Below are 18,393 nucleotides of genomic sequence, written 5' to 3'. Positions count from 1 at the left end.
GAGTTTTTCTTCCACTATGTTGTTCGAAACCTCTCCAAATCTATGGAAAATTTTAACAGACAGAGCATCCTGAAATTTCACAGCTTAATTATTCATTGTGAAGAAATATCTGGTTTTAACTGGCAATTTGTTATTTCATTTTAACTGTCTACAAGAACTGAGAGGCAGACAGCAAAGAAACTTTCCATATTTGCTCTCTCCATTCCACTTGCGATTTTACAGATTTTCACCTTCTGTAGGTGATCACCCTTACATCATATCAATCTTTTGCTCTTTTACAGATTGATTAGCCCTAATTCTGAAGAACTGGATTCTGTGCCATTTTTAGGATTATTTCTGCTTTTTCAGATCTATTTCCAATGCCACTAACACCTTTTTAATTTAGGACATGCAAAATGAACGGATTCACATCACGGCAGCATAGCTTCTATTTTGACACTTCATTTACTTTTTTGGAGTGGTACTAAAGACTAAGCTAATTTTCTACAGAGTTTTTAATATAACCTCAAGATCTTGTTTATCAACTGAAATAATTAAGAGGATAATACTCTATATAAATTTAGGACCCTTTTTTCCCCCCAACCACATGAATCTTTCAGCTTCAGCTATATTGAGTTTTATATCCACCACTGTGTCTCATAAAATACTTTTTCAGTGGGTCCTGTTTGTAGTAATCACTGATTACATCTTTTCTATATTATTTATTCTCACATGCAACAGCAGAGGTCCTAGCACTGATCTATCTGGGACTCTATCAGTAACCTTCAAGCACTGTGAAAACTGTCTCTTCATTTCTGTCCATATCCATAACCATCTTTAAACCAGTCACTTCTGCATACAATGGACCCTTGCTCTTTCCCAAAGCTGTTTGGATTGTTTAAGACTTCTAAGTAAGGGATCACGGGATACAACACTTGAAAATTCAACCAGGTTATATAAATGTATTTTGCCAACTTCTTTAAAGAATTTAAGTAAGTTTGTGAGATCAGACTTTCCATTATGGTATTAGATTGACACATCCTCAGGACACCACATTTATTGACACATCTGCTAATTATTACATCATATTACATCATTTCTACTAATATTCCAGGAACAGCTTAAGGCATTTGTTGTCCAACAAGCCTGTCTTGGAATCTTTTAAAAATTGCATCATGTTAACACCTCTCCAGTAATCAGTCACAAAGTTAAGTTCTTAAGAGAGAGGCTAAATATGACAAAATGCAGGGGGGTTGCACAGTTTTAATTAACAAAGAAAATAATATTCGCACTGAAAAAATAACCCAAACCAGAATTTTCACAGTTTCTCCCCAAGATTCAACACAGACTGTCAGTTATGAGATTAGACCTACAAAATCAGACTCTGGCTCTCATCACCAAGTACTTTGGCAAATGATACTTGATCATGGGATGATGTCTGCTAATCTCCTTTTACCTTGCTAGAGGTTTCCAGCCAGAATGCAGGAAACCTCTAAAGCGCATTCAAAATATTTTTTACATTGAGATAGAATAGTGATATTCTGTCATTTAAGAACGCTGAATTATTTTAAGACTTCCCTCCCCATTTTCTCATGAATGACCTCTTTCTCTGAGAAATGCTGAATTAATTATCAAGGAAAGACTATAGCTAGATGCTATGAAGGGGAGAGGAAAGCATAACCAGTCTTATGAGTCCTTTCTCTTACTCTGGCAATGTTCAAAGTATCACATATGTAGACCTTGCTTCTTTTTACTCCTCTCTACTTCACTGCAACAACGAATAAAATGAAACTTCCTCCCAAAACTGCCTCTCTTCCACCAATTTTATTGTTCCCAAGTGCTTCTGTAGTCTGTAAAGCTTGTCACCCTCTTTACTGCTCTTCATTTCATGTTTCCTGGGAAAGAACAAGGAGACACCTCACAGAAAACCCTTGCATAGCTGAAGCATACCTGAAAAATTTCATCAATTTTCCCAATATGAAGAAAATTTCTCTATTCAGGAACAGATTTAAGCATTCAACACTACTTACACAGTCAGAAAATATTTTACTTTTTATATTTTGAACCAGAACACTGCGGCCTAAAAGAAGGGAATAATTATAAAAAGATTTAGATTGTAATTGACAGTTATGCTGGACTGTCACAGAACCAGATCACCTGAGGTACCAGATTCAAACCTGTTCAATCTCAGATTGCTAATGGTCACATGGTAATACTCCCCTCCTAAGCAAAAGCCTTTGGCTTGGTATCCAGTACCCAAGATTCTCTGATGCCTTGCCCACGCATTGACCTTTGTGTATTGCCCAGATTTTGGTAGGATGTTTCTGGGGTTTTTCATGGAAAACTGCTGCCTTACCTTTTTTCACAGATGGCTACTGTGCCAGCAAGCAAGCATTCTGAAAAGCAGCATTCACTAGACTTACATTGCCTTTGTTTCTAATACTGCTTGCTTAACACCACCAGCTACTATCAAAATACATAATGGGGAGTTCACACAGTTTATGTTCATGACTGCCTCTGGTCCATCCACATCTGCTTCACAGAGTTCCCAGAGTCATAAGACAAGAATGACTGAGAGTGCTGAAGCACAGCTACCTCACCCGTGGATCTGGTACTTCTGGTTAGGTAAGGTGACTTTTAGGACCTCTGTGTCCCTTATTTCCTGCTACATTAGACAGGGAGGTCCTGCAGAACAGAAAGATCCAGGTCACCCTCCTGGGACGGGAGGTGTCAGTGACACTGCACAGGAGGCTCTCAGCCAGCGCTATTTCCGAATGCCGCTCACAAAGTCACAGAGGACATCTGCACATGGGCTTTCCCTGCTGTGGTGGTGCTGCTGGGACTGGGACAGCATTCCCTTCCTGCTGCCTCCACAGCTAGGCATGCCTCCTCACAGAATGGAAGACTTTAAAGTCCACCAAACCTGGCTGCAAAGCAGTGACAGCAGCTATCCAGCCCAAGATGGTGCACGGCTACCTGAGACTATGGAATCCAGCCTGCTGATGTAGAAGAGCGAGTTTACTGCTGTCTGTAAAGTCACCACGTCTCCTTTTCAGCTTGACAAGCCCATTCAGCCTCCTCTACCATGACTCATGAAGCAGTTCTTGCACAGCCTGACCTATGCTTAGGAAAAGTTCAATCATCAATCCAGCATTTACTAGTACTAGCAAACTTATATTTGGCTGTCAGAAAATGAGACAGAAACCCACTGGGGTCCACTGGGGTAATGTCCAAGAATACACAGTTTGTTAAAAGAAAAATCCCACTGCCAGTTACAGAGATTTGCAGGAAAAAAGACAAGCAGTGGCAGACGAGACAGAAGCTGGGGGAACCAGCTGTATTAGTCTCAGCAGCTTGCAGAGCTGGGATGCTCAGGAACCCCTCGGTGACTGCCTTACGAAAAACCTGCTCCAGTGCCAATGTAACACACAGGCACTTATTTAAGAATAGTTCTTTCTGCTTGTAAAGTAAAAGGCACAACAAGAGAACATTCCCAACCCCCACTCTCCACCAGAAAAAAGCCACAAAAAAGTGCATTTCTTTTTCCTCTATACTACTTCTTTTCTTGGGTTGTTCTCCTCCCTGGGACTCACTTCCCTGCCCAGACCAGTGTGAGACCTCTATCAGACTTCCCTGAAAGCTTCAGAATTTATAAAGTAATTTTTATAGTTTCTATGAAGCATGCACTTAGCAAGCTGGAAATCTGCCTCCAGTATCTTTTAATGACACAAATGTTGCTTGAGAAACTTACACTGTAGTTTCTTAAGTGGTTTTAATTGACACCAGAGCTGATACTGCCCTTTTTGTTTCTGATCCACCCCCCTCGGTTCATCCATATTTTCACAATTTCCCTTGTTGGTTTATTTTGGTGACTGAGAAGCAGAATAGATCTAACTCAGATTAATTACCTCTTCTGGGTTTTCTTTCTGGATACTGATGGTCCAAACAGCCAGAGCACGGCAGCAGTGATAGGAAGGCAGGACTATTTGTAGCCTGCATATTGTATGGAGTGGAAATACTTTCAAAACAGTGTTTATTCATAATGAAGTGCAGACAGAGGCAGAAACATCACCAATGTGCAAACTGTGCAAAGCCCACGGTTGGGTGCTAGAGGCAAGGCAGTACCACTGCATTAGCTAAAGTCAAAACAGTTTTCATGAAATTTCTTTTGTAGTCCAGCATTATTTTATCAGCTGTTACTCTGACAGCAGCCATACACTCAGAAAGGAATAGTGGATGGAGCATGAACTAGAAGATGTTGCTGGGTGGAGTGGGAGACTGCAGAGCAGGCATCACAGTACCAAAGGCAGCACTGGCTGCTGCAAACTGCACCTAAGCCTGCAATAACCCATGTTGGGCAGCGTACAAGAGTATCAAATCATATAGGATACAAACTCACAACAAATAACTGATATAGTGACTTTACCTCAGCCCTTTACAAAAATGTCAGCAAAACAGGTACCCTGTCTGAGTCCAGTTTTAATTTCACAAAGCAAAACCTCACATGATTGTTAATAGCAGCAGCTGATGCTGTTCAGGTGTCTGACACTAGGCAAGCAAGACCTGTGTGGAAAGACAACTAAAATCCCTCTCAAACAGGCTGTGAAAGGACAAAGGTGAGCTTGCATTTATTAAAGGGAAAAATTCAAGCCCTGACAGTCAAAAAGCAGGTATTGGTGAAAAAGGTTTAGTGTAGCTGCAGGGGCTCAGCAGGACTCCAGTGAGAACAAAAACTACTAAACTAGCACAAAGCTTTTTGAACAAATACAGTCTTGAAGGGCAGAGAGATGAGAAATATATCTAATTTAGTCCCTCTTCACCTGCACTTTGGGAAAGAGAGATGTTTAAGAACAGTATCTTCCTTCCCCCCTATAATGTTACTCCTGTTGCTCTATATTTCATAATATACTTAAAACTTCTGGGGGGAAAAATCCATGGAGCTGATTTTTCAATTGCTGCTAGACATGAAGAAACAATACTTTATCGGTAGGGTTGAAATATTCATTAGAGGATTAAGTTTTAAGGTCTTCTGAAAATTTCAACAGGCACAAACAGCTTTAAAAATCTACTCTGGTATCACTCTGTGTATTCATACAGCATACTGCACAGCAAGAAGGATGTTCCAATTGCACTAAACTACTCTCTAGAAAATACAGAAGGCAAAAAAAGCAATAGACAGGAAATGAGAGAAATGGAAGACTATTTGTTATAAAGTAAAGTAAGAAGTATCTCTGAAGCAAGCATCTAACAGCTTAAAAACCAGCCTTGACTAACAATATACAGTAATCAAAATATACCTCTATAAAGAGAGGAAATAAATAAAAGAGACTCCCTTTTCAAAGGTTTGAGTGGTTTGCATGAAAACCTATTGTGTTGCAACAGAAAGGCATGAGGCTGGAACGTTCCAGGAAACAGGGATGATGGAACCAGCTACTCTAAAAGGCATATACTCCACCTATGCAAAAGCTTGCTCACTTTTTCAGGATGTAATCAAGTGTCTGAGTGACATGGAAATCTTATTTCCTAATCAATTAGAATGGCAAACTATTTTAAAAATATCAAAACTTTGCATTTTGCAGCCTTATATCTCACTGAATCAATTTTGAAAACAGAATACTGCTCTCATATCTTCAGCTCTGAGTGGATAGATTTTAAAGCCACTTTCATTTCATAGAATGTAGCAGATTTAAATAAAAATGATTTGTTATCCCTCAACTGTAGGGAACAGGGGCCACAATTATTGCATCAGAACATTTCTTGTGTGCCCTCAGCTGTTTGGATACAGCAGCAGTGTGGGCAGTTTAGAAAGGGAACAGGAATCATCAGAGTTACAGTAAGCAGGCTCAGGCAGTACTGGGGAAAATAAAAGTATACAGTAACTAAAACAAGGCATGATTAGGGTGGACTGTCTGGCTTTTAGGAATGTGAAAGGGTTTAGTTTCACACTAAGCCATGGGCAGACTGTTTCAAGAATATTTTTCTGTTCAAAGTTCATACTGAGGTTTTATGTTTCAAAAAACTTTTTTGAACACCTCCATTTAGCAATAACCCAGTGTGCTTTGATCTGAATGTCATCATTCCTTTGAAGAAGCTAAAACATGCTGAAGTTTCATGGAAATCTGTTTGGTTTTCCTAGAAATTATATTAGTCATACAGAAGTTATTCCCAAAAAATACATGAGTTTGGGTTGTAGGATTTCTTCCCTTGCACTCATGAGTAGATTCTAAAATTGAGAACATTTGTATATTTCCAAAATACTGAAGGACATAATTATCAGTAACTCTTCACAGCTACCCTAATACCACAACTTAACAAAACTGAAATTTATTCAGTATACTTTTCAGGCTTGTGACTAATTAAACAGAAATTTGACTCATTGTCTTCATCATCTATTTATATAGTAGAAAATTATACACATAGCTAGAAGAAGGGGGGAGGGGTAAAAAAAGTTAACTAATCATCTTCTTAAGACTTATTTCAAAACTCTGGTAATCTGTATTGATTTCTTACTCATATATACATGAAGCAAAAAAAAAAAACAGGATTTCTGAATGAACTTAAAAGGTATTACTATGAAATAAAGACAAATCAAGAGGCAACTTACATCCCATTTATAGTAAAATAATGTGACTGTTTTATTAAGCTTTGCACACTTTACATTGCAAATAGATCCAGAGTAACAGAGACTAAACCAAATCATCCCTTTTTAATTAAAGATTACAACAAAGTATTTTATACTAGAACATGCCTGTCTAACTCCTATTCCAGACAAGTGAATTTAATTTTCTATTTAAGTAATAATAAACTTTCTTTATTAAGCGAGTAATTATAAACTTAAAGCAGCTTGCTTATTGAGAAAGTCTGAATTCATGAATTTTGGGGGGAAAAAAAACCCAAACAAACCAACCACACAAAAAATACCCAACCTCAACAAACAAATAAAACCCAGAATAAGCCAGTATTCCAATTACAATTATTAATTTATTTAATTGCCTGAAAGAATGCATCAGTAATTGCTCTAGTTCTACTAATAGTAAGCCATATTACAGAAAAAAATTCCTAACATCCAACACTCTGGAAAAAAATCTCATTAAGGATTAGTCTATTTCGTGACAGAAATGTGAAAATTGAAAACATTAAAGTGATCACTTAAAATCTTTGACTACACAGAAGTCAGGTTAAAAATCAGGGTTTGAGCCATATTATACAGTTTATTTAAGATGACAACATTGCTCTCTTCTACAGAACTCCATAGCTCTCTGGGCCAAACACATCAGCTGGGTCAGAACCAGTTGCATGCAGAGGAGAGAGAAAACAGTTGGGCATCTCATACCATGAGATATGGAGCAAGCACTTATTTACATTAAAGGAACCTCTGGAGGTCAACAGTTTCTATCCTTTACTCAAGGTAATCCTCAGAGCTTCAAAGGCTCCTCAACGCCATTCTCACTGAAGTTCAGAGTTTCTCCAAGTGTGGAGATCCCACAGCCTCTTCAGACTATTTATCCCAACATTTGACCACCTCACTAATGATATTTTTCCTAATGTCTAATTGAAACATCCCTTGGTTCAACTTTTTTTGTTGTCTCTAGCCCTATCACCCAGCTCCTCCAAGAAGAGTCTGGTTCTGTCTTTTCTGTACCCTCCCATTAACTGAAAACAACATCCACTGCCCTAGTCTCCTTTGAACAGAGGACACTCAGCTCTTCCAGCTTTTCTTTTTACATTATGTGCTTCTGTACCCTAATTATCCTGGCAGTCTTCCTCTAGGCCTGCTTCAGAACGTCAGCTCCTCTCCTACACCAAGAAGCACAAAACTAGGCACTGTTGTTGATGCCGTCACACAAATGTCAAGCTGACAGAAATACTCACTTCTCTCAGAGACTGGCTTCATTCTTGCTCAAAGGTACCTTGCTGACTCACATTCAAGCCAAAGCGACATCATTTGCTGCCATGCTGCTCTCCAGCCATCGGTTCCCAGCCTGAACTACTGTGCAGAGTTACTCTGTTCCTATGTTCAGATTCTGCTGAACACCAACCACAGGGTTCTTGTCAGCCCCTTTCTCCAGCCTGCCAAGGTCTCTCAGAGGAGCAGCCCTGCCCTCCAGCCCACACAACCTTGGTGTCATCAACAAGCTTGCTGACAGTGCACTCCATCACCTCATCCAGGTAGTTAATTAATATCATAAACGCAAAGCTGCACTACTTAATTTTACTGAATACTAATTACCATGTCCTGAAAAGGATAAAGGACTTCCATGCAGTTTAATTTTAACTAATTAACAGGTTGGTAAATGGGATGTTACAAAGAACTTGTACTTCAACACACAAGTCACCAAATAAAACCTCTTCAGTATTTTTTTTTAATGGGCAGTTTGCACTTGGTGACTCACTGAAATAGCTCCAATGAAAGATTTCTTTCCAACACATCCTTCTAAATATGGAGAACTAGATACACAAAGTATCTGTGTCAGTGACTTTCAAGAAGTCTGGGAAAAGGGCCTAAATTAACAGCCATTGTATATTTATACTGCAATAAGCTACAGAGCTATTAGTAATGTCTCAGTACTGCAGGCTGTGTACTTCCATACACAAACTTTCAGAGAATGCAAGTAACAGGAATTCTTTCAGAAAGAACAAATGCTTTGTCTTAGAATATTTAACTCACAATGCTTCATGGACCTAGATTATTTGCTAGTACAATTTTGCAGTAGATCTATTTCTATAGAATAAATGTGCCAGATCATTGCTGAAGAATTGTGTTTTGCTATCATGAAATCTGCTATACAGCTGGGTCTCAAGATTTGAGCTTTAAAATATCAAAATCCCCAACCTATGGATATATAGATAACTCCATCAGTCTATGAAGAATTTTAAAGAATGTATAACCTGCATTATTAGTGCAGCTGGAACTTTGGTCTTCATAGTTTAGTAGGTACATATTTCTGCAGTTTCTTCACAACATTGATGAAATTCACCATTTTTCATTCAAGAAATTAACAATTTATTTTCTGGGCTCTACGCTGCCAGAACATCTCTACATGTCTATCTGTAGCCTTTCAACATAGTAGAGATAAACAGAGATGAACACATTCGCTTGTTCCTCAGCTGCTTAGAGATCTAAAACACAACAGAGCCACCTGGATTAAAAAATAAAAAAATGCTAAAAAAATGACAATTCTACAAGTAATTTACAGAGGCAAGAAATAAGAAATAATATTTTTTTCGTTAATGAAAAAAAAATACTTATGGGGAAAATTCTATTGCAACAGCAGTTACAAGTTACTACTGTCAAAAATTAGTCCTGATGAGTGCATCCAGTCTTGCACATCTTACACACATAGTAGCTAACAAATACAAAGAAAAACACACAACTGCATATCACAACAGTAACAGTCAAACCCTTAGTAGAGAGAAGAGTTCATTAATAAACTACAACTGTCCTACAATTCCTATTCTGAAGGCCACAATAAATTTGAATAGTACCAGTATTTGATGTATTTTATTTGCAAAAACATTGACAAGTATGTATCATGACATTTTCGCATAGTTTTTTAGCTATTTCTCCAAAGGCTGGTTCATAATATTTCAATTATCATCATCAGTGCTTCATCTGAGCATCCTAAAAAATATACTATTTTTTTTTAATATAGTCAGTTTTGAGTTTCTACACAACATTTTTGTACCATTTTGTACCACAACATTTGTACCAAATATACCATTTATAACTTTGTCATCAAAAATTCCTCTTAGAAATCCATTTGAAATAGAAGGGCAGGGGGGGCATTGCTTATCCAAACTAACATCTATGGAACTTCCCTAAGGCAAAAATTTTAAGTGGACTAAAAGTAATAAATATATCAAATAGAATTTTCTCCTCAAAGTTATTTCATTTGTAGTAATTTACAATCAAGGTCAAAACCAGGACACAATGTTCCTACCATCTCTTAAAGTACCTGCTGTAAGAACAAGCAGGGCTTGTTTAAAAAGCAGAATTATAAACTAGAAAAATCGAATTATTTTCTCTATGCTAAATTCCAGGAAAAGTGATCATCAGGTGAAGTACTTGTGGCAGAGGATCAGTTTCCAACTTATGTCCATTTAATCACAATTGATCAGAGACTATATAAACCAGTCAAGAAATATGCCATTAAAACATATATAATCAGCATTATACATTAAGTGTATTTTCCCTAAAAAAGCTTTGAAACCTCCAGAACTACATCTTTCTTCAAGAAAGTTGGGGATGGGAGGGGGGAAGTGAGAGATTAGTAACATCCCTATAGGACACTTTGCAAAAGTAATTATTTTAATTAAGACAATTACCATGAAAATTAAATTGTGTAAGAATTTTCACAATCATTTTTACCACTTTTCCACGAAGTTGTATCACAGGCTACCCCTAGCTGACATCATGCTGACCAAAGCCCCAGGTTCTTTTCTGGCAGGCAGCTTTCCAGCCACTCATGCCACGCCTGTAGTGCTCCATGGGGCTGTTGTGACCCAAGGGCAGGATCCAGCTCTCACCCTTGTTGAACCTCATACCACTGGCCTCAGCCATCGATCCAGCTCGTCCAGATCCTGCTGCAGAGCCTTCCTACCCTCCAGCACATCAACACTTTCACACAGCTTGGTGTTGTCTGCAAACTGACTGAGGGTGCACTGGATCCTCTCTTCCAGATCACCAGTGAAGACATTTAACAAGACAGACCACAACAGTGAGCCTTGGGGAACACTAGTGACAGCCACCAACTGGATGTAACTCTATTCACCATCACTCTGTGAGCCTGGACATCCAGACACTTTTTTTGCCCAGAGAAGAGTATGCCAGTGGAAACAGTTTTTCCAGGAGAATGCTATCAGAAATGGTGTGAAAGGCTTTACTGATGTCTAGGTAGACAACTTCTGCAGCCTTTTACTCATCCACTAAGCAGGTTACTCTGTCCTAGAAGATAAGCTTGGACCTGGCTTTCAAAACACCCTGGCTGTCCTATATGTGCCATGGGATGGCTCTCAAGATGATCTGCTCCATGACATTCCCTGGCCCTGAGATCAGACTGACAGGCCTGTAGCTCCCCAGATCCTCCTCCCAACCCTTCCTGTACAGGAGTGTCACATTTGCTAACCTCCAGTCACTTGGCACCTCCACTGTTAACCAGGATTGCTGGTAAATGAGGGAAAGTGGTTCAGTGAGCACTTCTGCCAGTGCCATCAGTACCCTTGGGTGGATCCCACCCAGCCTCATAGACTTGAGTGTGCCAATGGCATAGAAGACCTCTGACCCTTTCCCTTTGGATTACAGGACCTTTATTCTGCTCCTTGTCTCTTTATTCCAGCTCAAGGCACTGGGTACCCACCCAGAGAACAGCTGGTCATGCTATTAAAAACCGAGTAAAAGAAAGCATTAAGTTCCTCAGCTTCTTTTCTTATCTTTTGTCACTTTGCCCTCTCATCCAATAAAGGATGACGATTCTCTTAGGTCTTCCTTTTGTTATTGGTACATTAATAGAAACACTTTTTATCAACTTTCACAGCAGTAGCCCGATTAAGTTCTAATTGGCTCTTCTAATTTTCTCCCTGGATAACCTCATGATATCCTTGTAGTCCTCCTGAGGTGCTGGCCCATTCTTCCAGAGGCCATAGACTCTCCTGTTTCTCCTGATCTTAAACCAGAACACTCTGTTCAGTCAGGCTGGTCTTCTTCCCCAACAGCTCCTCTTTAGGCAAATGGGGACAGCCCACTTCTCCACTTCTAGGATTTCTTTCTTCAAAAATGTCTATCCTCCCTGGACTTCTCTCCCTTTTAGGAATGCCTCCCAGAAATTTTTTCAACCAGTCTCCTCAATACGCTGGTCTGCCTTCCAGAAGTCCAAGGTAACAGCTCTGCTGACTCCCTCCTGACTTCTCCAAGAATTGAAGACTCTGTAATTTCACAATCACTGTGCCCAAGACAGCCTCCAATCATCACATCACCCACAAGTGCTTCTCTGTTTGCGAACATGGAGTCCAGCAGGACACCTTCCCTCGCTGGCTTACTTGCCAACTGTGTCAGGAAGTTCTCTTCCAGACACTCAGGGACCTGCTTCCTCTAGACTGTTTCCCCTCCACTGCATTGTATTTCCAGGAGACATCTGGAGATTTGAAGTTCCCCAGGAGAACAAGGGCTAGGGATAGTAAAACTTCTCACAGCTGCTCAGAGAATATTTTGTCTGCCTCTGAAAGCTGGCTAGATGTAAGAGACTCCCAACCAGGATATCTGCACTGCTGGCCTTACCACTGATTCTCACCCATCAACAACCCTATTGGCACCATAATTAAGCTCTAGAGAATCCCAGCACTCCCTAAAACACAGGGCTATTCCACTGCTTCTCCTCCCTCGCCTATCCCTTCTGAAGAGTTTACAGCCATCCACAGCAGCCCTCCAGTTGTGAGTCATCACACAATGACCAGTTTCCGTAATGACAATTATACCATAATTTTCCTGCTGCACAATGGCTTCCAGCTCCTCCTGTTTGTTGCCTGTGCTGCGTGCACTGGAGCAGAAGCACTTCAGTCAGCCTATTTATACCTCCACCTTTTTTAGGGAAGAAGTCCTAATTCCTGTATGACCAATCTCAGATGCTTCTGTGGTTTCTAACACATGGATAACTACTGGTCTTTGCTGCCACATGGATCTTTATCCCCTGTTTTCACTGAAATGGAAGATCAAAGGACATCACTAGCACACTGTCCCTCAAACATGGGTGTGCTGCCCCCAGGCTTATCTCTAGTGAGCCTGGTTTTATCAGTTTCCCCCTTCAAGTCTAGTTTAAGCTTTTCTAATGAGCCCTACTAACTTCTGTGCAAAGATATTTTTCTCCCTTTGAGATAGGTGTACAGCGTCTGTTGCTGGAAGGCCTGGCAACACCAGCATCATTCCTTGCAACTGGAAGGACAGAGAAGCACACTATTTGTGCTCCTGATTCCTTAACCAAGGCCCTGAAGGTTCTCTTCATTGCCCTCATACTTCTTGTTACAACTTCACAGCTGACTACCTGAAAAAAAAAATAAAATCAATAATGGATATTAGTCTGAGTGCCATACCAGGATAGGACACTTTCTCCCCACATCTTTAACCCAGGCCTCAGGGAAGCAAGAGACTTCCCTGAGAAGTGGGTCCTTGTCTTTGAGTCTTCTGCACCTTTCAGAAGAGAGTTTCCTGTGACAATGAGCCATCCTTTTGCTTTGTGGGAGCAGATTTGATGCAGGGTACAGGTCAACTTAACTTTGGCAGCAACAAGCTAGATGAACCATCATCCTTGTTACTGGTTTCATCTGCAGAGGTTCCTAAGGATCCTAAGGATTATGTAAGGGCATTTGGGAAGGTAAGGCAGTCACAGAAGAGCCACACCTCTAGGGCATTGGGCAGGAACTTGTCACCATTGCACCATACCCCTTAAAGTCACTGCACTCAGCTGGGCAGGGAGGGCATAGGGAGTCTTCCATATCATGTCTACTGCAAGTTCTTCAGGTGTGTCAAAATGGTAATCACAAGCCACTGGGAAACTCCTTTAAGTAGGGAAAATCCCCAAGAAATTTAATGAATTTTTTCCAACATAGAAGCCTGCACATAAAAACTATTTTTATACAGAATTAGTAATATAATGCCTCAGTTATGACTATATAATATATAAACTACACTAAGTTATTGCCAAAGAATAATGTTACTATACTGAAGCCTGTGTGCAAACATTGATTTCTAGGTGTAAGTTTATGCACAAATACATACCTCGCTTTTAGAGAATTAATTTTGTCCCCTGGTCTTCCTTGACAGTACAGAATTAAATGGGACAAGTTACAAGAGTAACTTTCTTTGCAACACTGTAACACAGCTGCTCGATGAATCCCCACCCATCCCATATTTTAACTGCAATTATCCTCCGACAGGAGTAGTTCAGAATTTACCCCGTTTAAAATACAAATCTAAGGAAACCATCAAGTGAAAATCTCTCTTGAGCAACTTCAACAAAACCCCGTAAAGAAAATTCAAGAATATTAGTACTACTACAAATAAGCTTTAGGTCAAAAGAAGTGTTTGCCTTATCTAAAACAGTTAAAAACTCTCATTCCTTTTCCTGTAAAAACAGGCCCCAGTAAAAACTCCTTCTTGTGGGCTTCCTTTAGACACCCAAAGGTTGCAACAGCATCTCCTCAGAGACTTTTCTGATCCAAGGTGAGCAACCCAACCCTCTCAGCCTTTCTTCACAGGAGAGTGTGCTGTAAACAGCAGGCCTGTAGAAGGCCTCACAAACGAAATCCTAGTCCAACACAGCTGGGGGAAAGCTAACAGCTCTTCATGAAAACAACAGCCTGCAACAGAAAAAACAACTTGTTTCCCTGCAAAAGAACTCTACAGATAAAGACTGTTTTCCTCCACCTGTTTCAACAATTCCAACTGTCTCAGCTTTAAGAATGAAAACAGTATCTCACAAACAACCCTTTCTTACACATAAACACCTTGTCCAAGACTGACCAATTACTATGAGATGACAGCTTGTTACCATAGACACAGGAGGGTTTATAAAACTCTATATAAAGGGATATATAAAATAAAGTTCTAGATTTTTCTGCTCCTTAAAAGACTGTGCCTTGTCTCTCTGAAATGAGGTCAACAGCAACAGGAGAGCTGCTCTGTGTTTGTGTCCCTCCGCCAGACCCGTTCCCACAGGTTCATGTCTTGGCTGTTTGAGGGGCCCCAGATGCTGCACCTGGATTCAGCATCCCAGGCGGGGTCTCTCCCACCAGGGCAGAGCAGAGCAGAGCAGCAGAATCCCTTCCCCTGTCCTGCTGGCCATGCTGCTTCTGATGCAGCCCAGGATACAATTGGCTTTCTGGGCTGCAAGTGCAGACTGCCAGCTATGTCCAGTTTTTCATCCAAAAGTACTCGAGTTCTTGGCAGGGCTGCTCTCAACCCCTTCACCCCCCAGCCTCTAGCAATACCAGGAGTTGCCCTGAGCCAGGTGGAGACCTTGCAGTTGGCCTTCCACTGTCACAAACAAAGACTAATATGTTTGTTTCCAGTAATTCTGGAAGACATTTAGCAGTTATGACGAAAACAACAGTTGTTACATTAGCTAGACATCTCTGGCTTGAACTTGCAATGTAAAATGTAATATAATCCTGCATGAAATAATCTTTCCTCCTAAAATTTACACATAAGTGTGATTTCTATAATGCTCCACGGAAAACTACTTGGTATTGTATTTTGGGATGAGGAAGCAAAAGCAGTAAAACTCTTGCCTGATGATAATGATGTTGAAAACAGAATTTTCCGTGTCTTTTTGAACATTTCAGAATTTCCACAGGGCTGCTCTTCAAGTAAAACAGATGTGTCTTTGCTATGTGTCATTACCAATTAAGCAAACACAGTAATATGATTAGAAACGTAACTGGTTCAGCACACGTATCAGTAACCTCCAGCTTCTCAATTTTCCTTCTTACTGGCATGAGTCACCTTAGCAAAGCTGACAAAACTTCAACAGTGACAACTGCCCACAGCAACCTCTAGTTATCAGATTCCAAGGAGAAGTTAATGAACTACTCAGGTAACGGTAACTACATGACATCTGAACAGCAAAAATAAATTCAACAAACAAAACCCCTCAAAAACAAATGAACAAACCCCCCAATGCAAAAAAACCCCACAAAAATATCCCCCCAATACACAAAACAAAAAGGGTCTTAAAAAACACAAATAAACAAAAATAATTAAAAAAAAATCACAAAGCTTGCTAGCCAAACTAGTTAATGATTAATAAACAAAGCCCTACTACTGAAACAAAAAGAAACATGGTGATAAGCAATCACAGCAGAGATGTCACAGACCAGGGTGATAAACTGTTCAGGACAGAATAAAACAACCATAGCGTTAACAAGGTTTTATACAGTGAATAAAAACATAATGACTTTTTCTAAAACCATTTTCATAGTTATTCCATTGAATAAAAGCTGACAGCTTTAGAAGGCATTCCTTTTCATATTTACATGCTTAGTTTTCTTTAATTTTCTGAAGTGTGTAGGCCAGATAGGAACACTTAAGAGATACATGTAAACATGTTTTGTGCAATAAGCCCAATCATGTACTTACATACATACATACCTAGTCCTATATCTAGATGTGTATGGCATGAGCAAAAATAAACGGGACTGCATAAAACTTACTTGCCTAACTTTTGGGTATTGGCTATTGATATTATTATTATAGTGCCACTGTTGTAATCCTTCTTTTAAAATTAATCTTGATTCATAATACTCTGCTGATGCATATATACATGAATACAGAGCACCACCAACATTGTTTAGCTTTTTAGTAGATTTATAGCAATGCTGTAATTCAGGAATAATAGACTGTATTATTAAAATATCTTATTCTTTTGATTAAGGACTGAAGTAAAATTTGTTGAAGAAGGAATTGACAGAATACAGGATCACAGAAAAGCCCGGAATTTAAGTTTTCAGAAGCCTCTTCTGTGATTTACTCCATTTACTTCCATTTACTCTTTCCACATCCACAAAAAAAAAGAAAAAAAGGTTGCTATAAATTCTACCAGTTTGCTTCTATGTAGAAACAAGTCACATGTTCTAAGTAGTTGAAAAACGCTGTTGCTTTCCTTATGACTAAAGCCTGTTTTCCCCCCCAAGGAAGAAGAGGAATTTTCCTCTGTACACAAAAAAGATTAAAGAGAAATTAATCCACCACACTTCACACCAAAAATCAAAAAGATGAAAGTAAGGATAATACAGCCATACATGTAAGGAAGGCACAGTCTCTTCTCGTTGCTAACCTCTGCAGCCAAAATCCTCTCAAAAGCCGTCTCTCTCTTTAGTGAATGTACTTAAATTACAGCACATTATTGATGTTATGTCTACAACTAAAGCTCCATTTCTGGAACTGGTAAGCACAGAAATGCACTCAAAGAAGGTGCAATCAAGGACGGTTAGTCATAATGGAGGGATCCATGCAAACAATTTAAGCTGTAGTATTAGTTCTTTATTCTGCCAAGAATGTTTTCGTGACTCTGTATATCCTCTGCATACTATATGAACTGTAAATAAGAGGCAGACTGACTAGTCATGAAATAAAAGGATTAATTTTTAAAAGTTGCCCAATTTCCAGTATGTGCTCAGACATGCCTGGGAGAGGGATACTGCTACGATACCTAGACTAATTTTTTTTCCACTGGGTTAAAAAAGAAAAAAAAAAAAAAGGGAAAAAAACCCAAAACCAAAAAAACCCCACACCCCCGAGATCGCGAGCGTTTAAATTCATTCAAGGGCTGCTCTGACGGCGTTACCGAGGCAAGAAGCCAGGTCACTCTGTCACAGCTCGCCCCGCAGCACACGCTCCCACTCTGACCACTGACACTTTTTCGCTTCTGCCTTCCAGGCAGGATTTCCCGGCTTCGAACAAGGCGGGCATGAGCCCAGCAGTGGGACCTGGCTGAAGCCAGGCCATCGGGCAGCTCCAAACTTTACGGCGGTCCCGGCCGCCCCGGGGCAGCTGCCACCGATACCCTCACCCACCCAGCGAGGTCCCGGGCGAGCCCCCCGCCCTCCGCCGGCCGAGAGCCCGGCCCGGAGGCGGCCTCTCTCCCCGCTTATGCCCCGGCCCGGCGGCCCGCGGCTCCCGCCATCCTTTCCCCACAGCCAGCCCCGTGCGCAGTAACCTCGGTAACCTGCCGCTTGTTCACCTCCGCACTCCGGCAGCTCCCTCCTCCCGCTCCCCTCGCCTGCCGACGGCACCGAGGCGCCCCCGGAGCCGCCTCCCGGCCCGGCCCCCCCGCGATGCGCGGCGCTGCCGACGCCCCGGTGTGCGGAGCCTCCAGGCTCCAGCCGTGAGCGGGCTCCGCTCGCCGAGCCTTCCCGCAGCCCCCGCCCGAACCTCGCCCAGCGCCGCGGGTACTCACCGGCTCCTCACAGGGGCTCTCCCCGGCCCTTCCCGGCGCCTCCGCGCCCGCCACTCAGAGCTTCCATGTGCCCAGCGGCCGCTCCTCTCTCCCGCTCCACTCCGGGTACGGCGCCCTCTGGAGTGCCCGCTCCAGCGGGAGCCTCACGGGCAGCCGGGGCTGTCACTCAGCTCGCCGGGGCCCCCGGCGCGGGCACGGCGCTGCGGCTACCGCCTGCTCGCAACCCCTTTGTTCGGCGGCGGCGCTGACAGCTGCTGCCGGCGGCGCTCCGTGGGCCCGGGCGGCCGCTCCGCCTCGGCGCCTCCCCGCCCGCCAGCCGCGCCTCCTGCTGCCAGCCCGGCCCGGCCCGCGGCCCCGGCTTGCTCCCTCCTTCTCCGCCCGCGGTCAACAACCAGCGGCGGCAACACAAGTTCAGGCCGCCGACCCGGAAACTCATCGGCAGCCGAGGCCCGCGGGGCTCCGACGGGAA

At 41.7% G+C, this 18,393-nt stretch overlaps 1 protein-coding gene across 5 annotated transcripts in view; it reads right to left on the bottom strand.

The window, feature by feature from the left end:
• The window catches only part of ANKIB1 (ankyrin repeat and IBR domain containing 1), an 89,009-nt gene extending 70,625 nt beyond the window's left edge, over positions 1-18,384 (bottom strand). For 2 of the 5 annotated variants that reach the window (XM_054637813.2, XM_077174804.1), the window contains exon 1: positions 17,925-18,383. The gene's annotated coding sequence lies outside the window, so the exon portion shown is untranslated. Of the gene's footprint in view, positions 1-17,684; positions 17,755-17,924 lie in introns of those variants that run through there. The other 3 variants (XM_077174809.1, XM_077174793.1, XM_077174801.1) reach the window with 3 other exon arrangements.
• Between the last annotated feature and the right edge of the window lie 9 nt (positions 18,385-18,393).

Source organism: Agelaius phoeniceus, chromosome 1 (genome assembly GCF_051311805.1).
Source record: "Agelaius phoeniceus isolate bAgePho1 chromosome 1, bAgePho1.hap1, whole genome shotgun sequence".
NCBI lineage: Eukaryota > Metazoa > Chordata > Aves > Passeriformes > Icteridae > Agelaius > Agelaius phoeniceus.
Note: the sequence above shows the minus strand (reverse complement) of the source record. Positions and strands in the feature narration are given on the sequence as shown.